The sequence below is a fragment of the Amblyomma mixtum genome, chromosome 3 (genome assembly GCF_055824585.1).
Source record: "Amblyomma mixtum isolate Tamu chromosome 3, ASM5582458v1, whole genome shotgun sequence".
NCBI lineage: Eukaryota > Metazoa > Arthropoda > Arachnida > Ixodida > Ixodidae > Amblyomma > Amblyomma mixtum.
Window position 1 is genome coordinate 289,201,065 of NC_143014.1, and position 13,360 is coordinate 289,214,424.

Sequence of the window (13,360 nt, forward strand, 5' to 3'; positions counted from 1 at the left end):
GTATCAACCCTTTCTCTTCTCTCGAATACGTTAAAAGGCAACAGATAATATTATGAACATTTTGTTCATTTCCAAATGTATTTTAAAATCTGAATCCAATGAAGCGTTGTTGAAAAGCATAGCTTTAGGAAATAAACAAAGATTTGACACTTTCTGCCGCTAGAGGCGATAGTGAGGCCATTGCTTGCAGCGTGGCTTGCATACGAACTAGAGCGGCAGCCCACCGTGTCGAAAACGAGAAAGCTCCTGCGCTGACACGCCGCCGGTAGCGCTGCCTTCGACTGGAAAGACTGGGCAACTACTACACGCTGAATCTGTCTTATTTTTCGGCCATTGCGATAATATATTTTATTATGTCGTATATCAAAATATAACAGTCATGCATCTTCTGGCTTGCATTATAAACAAAAGCAAAAAACTGAACTTCACTGCACCCTCGCGTCACTGCTGCTCTCTGCAGTGACCTCAGGTGGAGCTCTCCGCTGCTACGGCCGCTGCCGCACCCCGCTATGGCCAACCATTGCTTTTAGTACGCTCTTGGCAAATCTCAGCGGTAGAAATTGGCCGTGCGAGCGGCTGTGATGCGGTGTGAGAAAAAACATTGCTGTTTGGCTGTATTCAATGATTCATTACGTATGCCTGTTGCGTGTGACGCCTCTTTAGTGCACTGCGGATGCGAAGAGCGTGCTACCCAGCGACACAACTCATCATATATGTCAGCCGCCGCGGTGGCTCAGCGGTTATGGTGCTCGGCTGCTGTCCTGAAAGACGCGGGTTCGATCCCGGCCGCGGCGGCTAGAATTTCTTTGGAGGAGAAATTCTAGAGGCCCGTGTACTGTGCGATGTCAGTGCACGTTAAAGAACCCCAGGTGGTCGAAATTTCCGGAGCCCTCCACTACGGCGTCTCTCATAGCCTTAGTCGCTTTGGGACGTTAAACTCCATAAACCAACCAACCATAAACCAACCATCATCCTATGTCATCAGACGCTGACAAAAAGCTGTGAAGGGGGTGGCGCGCGTATCTGCGTAGTATTTGTTAACGTCGCGCACTTCAATGTTTTGCGGACTGATTTGGTCACTAACGTCGATCGCCGTTGTATACCGCAGGGACATCGCATTAATATCATTCGGGCAGGTGAGGGATCCTGTTTGTAATAATGGAATCGGACTTATAACAGAGAAAGGTGTTACGGTTGTGAAGTACGCAGTGCTTGCGTGCTGGAAATTACAAACACTTTATTGCACTGGTCTGGAGCAGCGATCGTTTGTCGATCCCAGATGTGTTTGAAACATTGATGCTGAGCTTTATCGCCGATGAAAGGACTGCCAAGCCAAACACCTGTGATGCGATGTTGTTGGAGTAGGACGTGCTCCAAGCACCGGTTCGTCGTCGTGCTCCGTGTTTGACGCCTTGCAAGCAGGTGTGACGCGCCTTCAGCGTTGTGCTGTGTCTTACGTAGTTGCAACAGGCTATAGTGTTGTGCAATCTTGGTATGCGAGTGAAGAAATCGGCGGCTTTCGCCACGCTGCGTGTCCTTCGCAGAGGTGCTTAGATTTATCAGCGATGACGTCCGTTTTGCCTGTTATATTTCGATGGTCAACATCGTCGATGTCTGTCAGAAATCAGCACAGCCGCGCAGCATACCTGTAGCCGGCAGGGATGTTGGGAGTGGCCCACCCATAGCGCGTGCGCCTATAATTTATGTACGGCACGCCGGGGGCGTGACCAATGGTTTTGATTGACAGGTGAACTCGGAGCTAAACTCGTGAACGGTGAAGTGCCCCGAATTCATCTCGGGACTGTCATGGCGGCAGCAGCAGCAGCCTGGGTAATCGCTTCCTCTGACGGCAAATGTCAGTACGGCCGGCTGGACCCGTTTACTGCCTTGGCCGACGATGAATTCCAGCGAAATTTTCGCCTCTCCAAAAAATCGGTACGATGGTTGTGTAAATAGTTAGGCGACGACCCACGCCTGCGGAGAGTGCGTACCGGGCTTCATTCGCTTTCGGTCGAAGAGCAAGTCCTCTGCGCCCTCCGGTTCTTCGCGACCGGGAGCTTCCAGGGGAGCGTCGGCGCAGACCGCTTTATTGGACGCCAATAAAGCACTGTGAGCCGCTGTGTGAGGGAAGTCTCCGACGCGCTTATCGACTCTGCTGTGCAGAAGCGGTGGCTCGCTTTGCCCACGACTGCGGCCGAGCGTGCGTATGTTGAGGAGCGTTTCCTTCTGCGCGACGGCATCACAGACGTCGTGGGATGCGTCCACGGGACCTACATTGGCGTAAAGGCCCCTTCGAAGTCCAGCCCTGACATGGTGAAGGCCAACTATTTCACGAGGAAGGCACCACATTATGCATTGAACATTGCAATCAGTAAAAAATAATTGTTCTCGCCAAGCCCTTTGGGCTACTCTACAGCACAGTGCCAAAGTGGGTCCCAGACTCTTTTGGCGAAGACTGGATCAGCTGCTAACCGGTTCCACACAACAATTCATAACATGCCAGGTACCTTAAGAGAGGCCCACAAAAAAAATAAAAGATGCCCAGGCTTAGCTTGGTTAAGCCAAGAATGCGTTGCATATTGCGCGGTCTTTTTTTTTTGAGGGCGAGGTATTGCTTGGCGACACTCGATTTTCTCGGCAAGACGTGGATGGATGGATGGATGGATAGGAGCGCCCCCTTTGAAACGGGGTGGTGGCAATTGCCACCATGCTCAGCTTTTCTTTATTTATTATTTTTTTTGTTTACTGTGTTGGCAATTCTCATTAAGATTCTCCATCAACTTTGCCTACGGTTTCCTACTATTCTAACCTTATGCCACATCTCTGCTTTTCAGCCACCAATCCTCCAATCGCTTTTTGCTGACTTCCACTGCAGATTTATTTACATGACCATTGTTATCTTTAAACCCTAGGGCCTCAGAAAGAGTGACTGTGCCTGCATCGACATCCGGATGGATACCATCACATTTGATTATGAGGTGTTCAATTGTTTCCACAGATCTACCACACACTGCACATGTGTCATCTTCTTCGCTAAATTTCTTTTTGTAGCTGCGCGTTCTAAGACACCCTGATCTAGCTTCAAAAAGTAGGGCACTGCCTCTTGAGTTATCATAGAAAAATTCTTTCCTGATCTGCCTTTTCCAGAATCGATATAGTTCTACACTATGTTTCTTTTCCATTGAATTCATCCAATTTTTAACTTCCGCGTTTTTAACCTGTCGTTTAATGCTCTTTCTTTCTCCGTCCTCATGACCGGCATACTTACTGGTTAGTTTTCTAGTTCTTTTCCGCCACTGTGAGTCAACGTTCTTTCTGTATAAATATTTAAATACCTTAGCTGCCCATCTGTTATCGTCCAATTTCCTCAGGCGTTCTTCATATAGTATTTTACTCTTAGCTTCCCGTGCCTCGAATGATGCCCAGCCCATATCCCCTTGTACTGCCTCGTTTGTGGTTTTGCCGTGGGCACCTAGTGCTAATCTTCCAACAGCTCTCTGATTTACGTCTAATCTCGACTGAACTTCTGCCCTTAAGCACAGAACCGCATTGCCGAAAGTAAGTCCCGGCACCATTATTCCTTTCCAAATACCTCTTAGTACTTCATATTTGTTGTACCCCCATAATGCCCTATGTTTCATTATCCCGGCGTCTCTTCGTCCTTTTGCCCTAAGAGCCTGTTCATGCTTTTCCGTGTATATCTGCCCTTCGTTTAGCCATATCCCGAGGTATTTGTATTCGGCCACTTTGGGTATTTCGTGGCCTTGTATTGTAAGCACCTGATCAGTTGTATCGTTAAAAATCATCACACCTGATTTAGTTGCGCTAAAACTGAATCCTAGAGCGTCTCCTTCGTCTCCACAGCAATTAACCAAAGTTTGTAAATCTTCCTGGCTATCTGCTAACAGTACAATATCGTCCGCATACATTAAACCCGGGAGTCGCTGCTCAACTACATTTCCGCCTAATCTGTACGATAGATTATAACCCAGATTACTTTCTTCTAGCCTTCTTTCCATATTTATCACGTAAAGCATGAACAGCAGCGGTGATAGAGGGCAACCTTGCCTTAATCCTTTGTGCACCCCTACAGTTGTGGTACTTTTTTTCCCTTCCCATGTAATTTCAACTTCATTATCTCGGTAGATTTCCTGTAGAAAATCAATTACCTCATCACCAATACCTAAATCTTTCAATATGCTCCACAGGAGTTCCCTGTTCACGTTATCGTATGCACCGCTTATGTCTAGAAAGGCTATAAACAGAGGTCTATTTTCCGCCTTAGCTATTTCTATGCATTGGGTAAGCACGAACAGGCTATCATCTAACCGCCTACCCCTTCTGAACCCATTCTGAAGTTCTCCGAGTATCCTATTCCCTTCTACCCATGACTGCATTTTTAATTTCACCGCCTGCATTGCCAGCCTGTACATAACAGATGTTATCGTAATCGGACGGAAGGATTTTATGTTCATCTTATCTCCTTTCCCTTTATAAATCAAATTCATTTTACTCTGTCTCCAGCTGTGCGGAATTTGCTGATTTGTTATGACTGCCTCCAATGCTTTTATCAGCGCGTCCTTGCTTCTTGGGCCAAGTTCATTAATCAGCTTAATTGGAATTTCGTCTATCCCTGCGGAAGTGGTTTTAGGGATATTCGCTTCCGCCTTTTCCCAGTTAAGACTAGTCAGTTCTAAGCTGTTCTCTTTTGTGCTGTCCTGTGTTGCCGCCTCACTTGGGGAGATTACCCCATTGGCGTCGCTAAAAGACGCAGCTATAAATGACGTAATGTAGTCCACAGCATCGTCTCCCTCCAAACATTTTCCCTCAGCATCTATAATCTGTTCCTGCTTTCTTTGATTTGTTTTTCCCAACCAGCTTATATGGTTCCAGAATTTTCTTGGCCCCCCTTTATTTGCCTCGCGAACTTCAGCCAGCCATTTATCAGAGGACTGCTTTATTTTAGCCTGGACTAGGACCTGAACTTGCTGTTTCTTTTGTCGATAAGATTCCCATTTTTTTCCTATTTCCTCTACAGATAACTGCGCCCTCTTTGCTTCTCTGTGTTCCCTTGAAGCCACCCGTCGTTGTTCGATGGCCTCCTTAATTTCCATATTCCACCAGCTTCGTGGCTTCCTCTTTCCTCTCCAGCGGTTAACTCCTTTCACTTGTTTCATTTTTGTAGCGATGAGCAGTTCCAACTGATTATAATCCCAATTTTCCATGTGGCGTTTCTCAATTATTTCTTCTATATCGGCTGATATTAGCGCTATTTGTTCATCATTTAATTTTGCGTTGTCTTTTGGACTTCGTTGCATTTCTCTTTTGACTAGGGCTCCCAACTGTAGACTAATACGTTTATGATCACTTCCTAGGCTGTCCTTCCCCTCTTCGTCTATTTCCATTATTGCGAGCTTGCTATAGATGCCCTGCGACATTAGACAGTAGTCAATGGTTGTTTGCCTGTTACGGGATTCCCACGTGATTTGACCCTCACATTTAGTTTCTCTATTGACAATAACTAAGTTGTGCCGCTCACACAAGTCTAGCATTAACTTCCCGTTACAATCTGTGTATCCATCCAGATCCTCGATGTGGCCGTTCATGTCTCCAAGCAAAATAATATCGACACCGTCTCCAATCTGCTTTATATCGTCATTGAGGCACTTAACTAGATCCTTGTTTTCTTGCCTGCATTTGTCCCCGGTCCCTAAATAAACTACCCCTAGCCATGTCCTTTTGCCAGCAATTGTACCTGATACCCAGACATGTTCTTTGCAAGTTGATTTTATTCTTTGCCAATTTGTTCCTTGATGTATCAGCATACCTACTCCTCCTCCCTTCTTCTCCGTTGTTGTTCTGTTGCACCCTTCCCAGACATAGCCATCGATGAAAGGTGGATCTTCTAGATCCCTCAGATGTGTCTCGCATAGAGCGTACACACCTACTGCTTCGTCCTTTAACTGCTGTTCTATTTCTAGCCATTTCGCTCTCTTTCTACCCCCTTGCATGTTTATGTAACTGATCCTGGCGTTAAATTTCTTTTTCGTAGTTTTCTTTCTGGGCCTCCTAGTGGCCATTTTGTTGGGATCAGCCGCCATTGTTACATTTACATCGCTTCTACCTACACCTACGCCCTGAGCCACCGTGGACCCCCTAAAAAAGCTACCGCTCGGCCTCCCAGGCGCCTGCCTATCTCTTCTCCTACCCTTCCACTGAAATGGATGCCATCTCGTCCAAAGTCTCTGCCCGAACCTGCCCTGTGCACTTCCTTGTTTATTTCTACCACCTCAAAGCCTTTCTCGAGGCCTAACTGTCTTATCTCGCGATTAAGATTCACAACGTCTTTAGCAACCTCTGCATTCCTTCCTTGTACCTCAGGTACTGTACACACCACGATCTGCGCTTGCTGTGCTATCGCCCTTATACCGTCAACTCCCTCAGCTAATGTTTTCCCTACTTGTGCGGCGTTACCATTCAGGACATCATTTAGCCCCGCCGCTACCACTACCAAGTTACGCCTTGCAGCCTTCTCGGAAAGTTCACTTTTAGTCGCTGTCAGGACATCGTCCATTGTCTTTCCTGGAAACACCCCGACTGCTACCCGCCTATCACCCTTCACCCGGTCCAGAATAGCTCTTTTGCAGCGCCCCATGTTTGAGTCACCAGCGATAAGCACTAGGGTACTCTGCCACTCCCTCCTAACTTCCGGATCTCGCTGCCTCTTATCAGCGACTGTGCCCTCATTTCCTGGAAGTAGCCCGGACCCCTTCTCAGTACCGCCTCTCGAATTCCCAGCTGCCACCTGTGCATAGCTGTTCCTGCCTGAACATGTCTGACCTACTGGCCCCTCGCTGTCCATGCCAGTGCAAGCCCCATCCACGTGGCTGGCGCTGGAATGCCCGCCATTGTGGCTTCCAATGGCGGTGTCAGCCGTTTTTGACTCGATCTGAGATAGCTGTACTTGAAGCTTACGCTTCTCTGCCCTCTCTATCTGTAACTCTGTTTCTAGAGCATCCATCCTTAGCACTAGTTCGCTGTTCGCCTGTTCAGCCCTGTCCAGGCGTGCACCTAATACGCAGAATTTGCACATAAAATCTGCATCACGTCACGTCACGCGCCGGCGCAGCGCCCCTAGCGGGAGGAGCGGGAGTCAGGAGGTGGCTGCGGCCGCGCGCTACCGCGCGAGTTGGGGCCCAGCTTTTCCTCCGTGACGTCACGCGCCGGCACAGCGCCCCTAGCGGGAGGAGCGGGAGTCAGGTGGTGGCTGCGGTCGCGCGCGACCGCGCGAGTTGGGGCCCAGCTTTTCCTCCGGCTGTCGTGACGTCACGTCACGTGGTTGCGCTCAAGGTCAATGGTGGCTGCCCGGCCGCGCCCAAGGGCTGAACTGAGTGATTGCAATAGGCAACGCATAAAAGTGGGCTCCTCGGCAACGGCGAAATCGAAAGTTGCGGATGGCCACTTGTTAATCGGGCCACTGCAGAGCACTCACCACTGTGCTAATTAATTAAATCCGACCAATGAATGTCTCTTTTGCACAAACCTCTCACATGCATCTAAAATTATAGTCACAATGCTGCAGAATCGGGAAGATAACCGCAACTGCTGACCAAAAGCCGGTGCGAGCTCATTGACAACGAATTTCGGACAGCTCACATTAACGCGGTATGCATGTAATGAACAGATGCATGCAGTTCGTTTCAGAACACGGCATAATATTCAAGCGATTCTGAAAAAAAAAACGAGTTTTCTCATTCAAGTCACGCGAAATTCAACTTGCAATGAAAAAAAAATGTGAGATAAAAAAATTTCACCATGCGGGATTTGATCCCACGCGCTCCCATTGCCTGTCGACTCTCCGGAGCGACGCGTTAGACCACACGGCCACAGAACAGCGCGGTGTGATACACCTCTCTTTATTTTTGTTTGCGGACTACTTCCGTAGCCTTCACAGCGTTGCACATGTACCTCGTCGCCATTGGCGGTCAGCTGATGACGGGCGTTGGTAGCGTTCCCTCGCGGTACAAAGCAAAATTTAATAATGCATAAATCACTCCAAAGCGCTTTAAATCCAAATCTTGCACACTATAAAATGCTTATAAAGGTGTATTAAGTGCATTATAAAATTCAACAAACCTCGTTTGTCTAACTGCAAACGCAGTGCACTTGGTGGAGCGACACACAAATGAAAAGTGCACCGGCGGTTGGCTCACGTGACCCGTTCTTTGTAGACCGCCCAAGAAGCCGATGAGGTGGCGCCGATGTGATGATAAAGCACGGAATATATCCAGATAACCCAATGAAGTTTGAGGCGTGACGAGGGTGGGATTTTGTCCTGCTACCATTAGTTCACTCATATGAGGGCGTCGCCAGAGCTCGGGAAGATTCCGAGTTTCAGCAAACTCGGGCCTTCCAGCATAGCGCCCAAGCTTTGCTCTTCAAAAAGACAGTAAAGAAACGCGTGGCAACAATCGCGTCCGCCGGAGCCACCGTGGCCGGAGCGGACGCTGGCTGAAAAAACAGATACACGGCGGTAGCCCGAAGGCTGCCGACCTCGTCACCACCTCTCCCCCAAGTTGGAAGAGAAAGGCATTGACGGAGGCTGTTGTGACTGTTGTTGTGACTGAGAGAAGGATGAAAAGGAAATTGCACGGGCCTGCTACTGGCTCTAGCCAAGCCACCACCGCTGCCAACGTGCAGATAGAGGAGAGGTAAGAGATCAGAGGAAAGAGAAAAAGGCAAGAAAAGACGCGCGTCGCAGCAACAACTGCGTCCGCCGGAGCGGACGCTACTGAAAAAATCAGATAAGCGGCCGAAGCCGCGCTCGCCGAAGCGAGATCAGATACTCATCTGACGGAGGCGGCAAGCGAGCGAACGCATTTTATACCCCCTCGTTCTCCAGCCTCCTCTCCACACTCCGCAGCTAGCGAGAGCGCGGCGAGGGCAGCGCCTCCATTCGGCAGCGGCGCGGCCATGGCGCGGCTACAGCTGTAGTGCGCCGCGCCTCGCGCCGCCCTTCAAGGTCAAACGTGCTCGCGGCCGCCCCGACGCGAAGGGCTGAAACCTGTCGTAATATTGCTTACGCAATAAAACTAGTGCGGCGGTGCTCCTAGCAGCTGGCGGGACTGCATTTCTCTTACCGCTTTGTCTCCGAGAGCGGCCACCGCGTATCCCCATTAGTGCCGTTCTAGGCTATTTGCTACGCGATCCCGTGGTCCCTCTCATAAAGCTTTTGACTGTACACTAGGAACCAGGAGAGATGCCCTGGCCATTCATGGATATTCGCAGGCCTGCCTGGATGTCTTGAACGTTGTTCGAAACTGGAGGACTTTGTTCCTTGCTGAGCTAAGTACCACCGGCGTATAAAAGGCGCACTCTTTGGCTATTGAATGAAGTGCTAATTCATGAAAACTAGTCTATTTGTGCTGCAAAAAACTTAATGCTATGAAACGCAGTAGTTTTCTTGTTTTTACAGTGCAAAGTTTTTTCGATTTCTCATTTTCTAGTTTATAACGCAGCTGATTCAACTGAGCTTGGTTTACAATGAGAGTGCGTTTGGTTTTCTTAGTTGAGTTGCCTTTCCCCGGATGAGGCATCGCGCTCAAGACAACACGGGTTAGTTGAAGCGATGGTATCGTCTCCTACCTTGTTATATCACTTACGGGTGTTTCAGATACAGCTGGTTCTATGATTATCCGATGGCCCTTTGGGGCGACTGACGCAGCCAAGTAGGTGCTTAGGGCGGCAGCATGCGAATAATGTAGAGTGCGTTTGTGGGCTAGTTTTCTGAGCTCGAGAAACTCGGCAGTGAAGTACGCAGGAGCACTGTTACTGGGAGATGGCGTGGCTGTAGTCACTGCTGGTGCTGCTCAGATGGGGCGGCCTTGGCCCATGTATTGTGGAACTGGCATTGGTGACCTTAAGAGGCAGCTACGGAAATGCCGATGTTGCAGCGGGACCTTTATTTTCACTGAGCCCACGAGTCTGGGTGTCAGAGGCTAAACCGCTCACACAGGGCAGGTGAGCAGAAGGCGCGGGCCTTGACAGTGGTGTGCTTGAGCTGTGGCTCAGTGAACATCGGTTCACTGTGTGTATATATATATACAGTCGAACCCCGCAAATACGAAACCGCCGGGGATGGAAAACCTTTTCGTTGTCGTGACAATTTCGCTGTCGCGAAAATGGACAAATAAGCACACCCATTACCTTCCAGAACCAAAATTTAATGAAAAAAGTCGCTTATTTTGCTCTGCTTGACATTGCTGTGCAGGAGCTGACGACTCTGGCTTCGCAGCTTGATAAGCTATGCATAGCTTCGTCGTCGTCATGGTCGCCGAGAAAAGTCCGGATAACATCGAAAGCATCAAGCACATCACACGAGCTTACTTGCTTACCTTGTGCTTGGTTTTCGCAATCTTGGTCGTCACTCGCCTCATTTCCTTTGCGCACACTGTCGATAATAGCGTCGTCGCTGAATTCCTCGTGCACGATCAAGTCGGCGTCCGCACACAAAAAGTCATCCAGTTCGACAGCCTCCAGTTCCAGTTCAACAACAAATACGGCTTTGTCCACGTCTTCGTAGACCGGCGCTGCCAAAGCCTTGTTCTGAGCGCACGCGCCGTTCTGGAGTGTCGCCATGATGCCATTCTTTGATTTCAGAATCGTAGGAAGTGAGCTGCACGGGATACTGAACTCCTCCACAATGTCCGTCGTCTTTTTGCCTTTTTCAGCTTCGGCGATGATTGCAGCCTTTTCCTGCAGCGTCAAAATCTTCCCGTTCTTCACAGGAGGCGGCATGTTTCCGACAGTCAAAAAAAACAACAAAAAACACTGTACACAAGCAAGTCGCGGGCGAATTCGGCTTGCACAAGGCGGACGGCGAGATCGGCGAGATAGCGTGGTCGGCGCACTAGCGAAAAGAAAAAAAAGGGGCTCCTTGCTCTTCTCCGGTTGGCCGGCGGTGTCGTCACATGAAACGTCACGTGCGTGCGTAGTCGCCAGCAGACGGGCTAGCAAAAAGCCGCTTTCAGCGAGCAAAAAAAAAAATTGCTTTGCTATCATCATCATTACCGAACCAACCGAAAGTAAACAAAAATGGCTGCGCCGGTGCTTGTTGGCAGGTGAAATGAACGGGCCCGACTTGTCGGATGAGTGTGCTGCTGCAGTTTTGCCCATTCTATGTTCCCGACTGGCTGATGTGCCGAAAAAATGTTGCAGATCACTACCTCAAACTTTCGTTAATGCGAGAAAGCTTTTTAAATACTCTTCGCTGTTGAGAGGGGACAAATGCATTGAACCCTCAAAAAACAGCTAGTAGTGCTATTTCCGTCAAGTTACGATTTACGTAGCTTCATTTATTGGCCTTAGAAGAAAGTTGTCACGTGACCAGCTGCTCGCTCACTTCTCTACCCCGATGTGCACCCTAAGTCTCATCGAGGAGAGGACTTCAGAAAAAATGAATTTTATTCTTTAAGGCGCGTCTTGGGACGTTGAAATGGCACAGTTGTCATGTGGAAGCTTTTTCTTATTGTGCGGGTTATGGTTAAAGGCCGGTAAAAAAACTACTATACGTAAGTATTACTTTGCTGCAAATGCCTCAGTAAGCTGTTTCTCAAAGCGATCTACTACAACTTTTCGATTAACACTTTGTTCCTCAAGTCAATAATTAAAAAGTTAGTTAAATAAGCTTCACTAATTATTCAACCTTGAAGAACGAAAAAAATACTGCAGACTAGGTCACGCGACTCTAAACAACCCTCATTTGGTTTCACACGGCTAGGACACCCAGTGTATATTAAAAGCTTGGTTACATTTAGCTGGGACACCCTGTATATAGGAAGGGGAATGAGGGGCTCGTTATAAATATGAGAGAAGCCAAGAGCCACAGAAACCAAGGAGCACAGGGGATTTTTCAATTAATTTTTTTTGTGGTGTTGATCAAGTAAGAATATTACTGAATGTGTTATCGCTTAAAACTGATTAGAAAAGCAGAAGAAAAAACAACCACATGCCGCCGCTGGGATCCGAACCCACGACCTCCGAATTACGCGTCCGATGCTCTACCTCTGAGCTACGGCGACGGCTGTCAAACCTTCTGCTTTCGGGGGTATCTATGTTTACAAATAACCTAACCTTGAGGTAAGCGGCGGACGTGGAACGTCCTGAGTTACCGCTGGTGTGACGTAGAATGCCATCGAATGGCGAGGGTAGAAGCAGTGTGAGAACCCTCTTAGCTTCCTATGGCGTCAAGGCTGCCAGAACCGAGGCCACTCGCTAAGCAATTAAGCAAACAAGGGAAGGGGATGAGGGGCTCGTTATAAATATGAGAGAAGCCAACAGCCACAGAAACCAAGGAGCACAGGGGATTTTTTAATTAATTAATTTTTTTTGTGATGTTGATCAAGTAAGAATATTACTGAATATGTTGTCGCTTAAAGCTGATTGATTAGAAAAGCAGAAGAAAAAACAACCACATGCCGCCGGTGGGATCCGAACCCACGACCTCCGAATTACGCGTCCGGTGCTCTACCTCTGAGCTACGGCGACGGCTGTCAAGCCTTCTGCTTTCGGGGGTATTTATGTTTACAAATAACCTAACCTTGAGAGTGTTCATCAGCGCCACCCACGTTCGGAAGCGGCGGACGTGGAACGTCCTGAGTTACCGCTGGTGTGACGTAGAACGCCATCGAATGGCGAGGGTAGAAGCAGTGTGAGAACCCTCTTAGCTTCCTATGGCGTCAAGGCTGCCAGAACAGAGGCCACTCGCTAAGCAATTAAGCAAACAAGGGAAGGGGATGAGGGGCTCGTTATAAATATGAGAGAAGCCAACAGCCACAGAAACCAAGGAGCACAGGGGATTTTTTAATCAATTAATTTTTTTTTGTGGTGTTGATCAAGTAAGAATATTACTGAATATGTTGTCGCTTAAAACTGATTGACTAGAAAAGCAGAAAAAAAAAATAACCAAACGGACCCCCAGTCTCACTCAAGAACGGGAAATAGCGGCAGTGGGGACACATCTACTGACCTCACCTTCGTTAAGAACCTCGACAGCGCAAATTGGGTTAACAGAAGAAAATTTAGGCACTGATCATTTTATTTTGGAAACGGTAATTAGCGCTGGACCTGCTAACCAGACAGGCCGACGCCAATCGCTGGTCCAGTGGGAAGCCTTCCGTCTCTCCGGGAACAGAGTGCAAATGACACAGGCACAGATGACATTGAGGAGTGGGTCAGGAAACTTCAAGTGGGCGCTCGTAAAGCGACATGCTTAAGCTTGACATGCAATATGCTTCTGGTGTTAATATTTTAGTTAAGTGTGTAAATGATATAGTTGTGATAATCCAGTACTGTCTGTAAC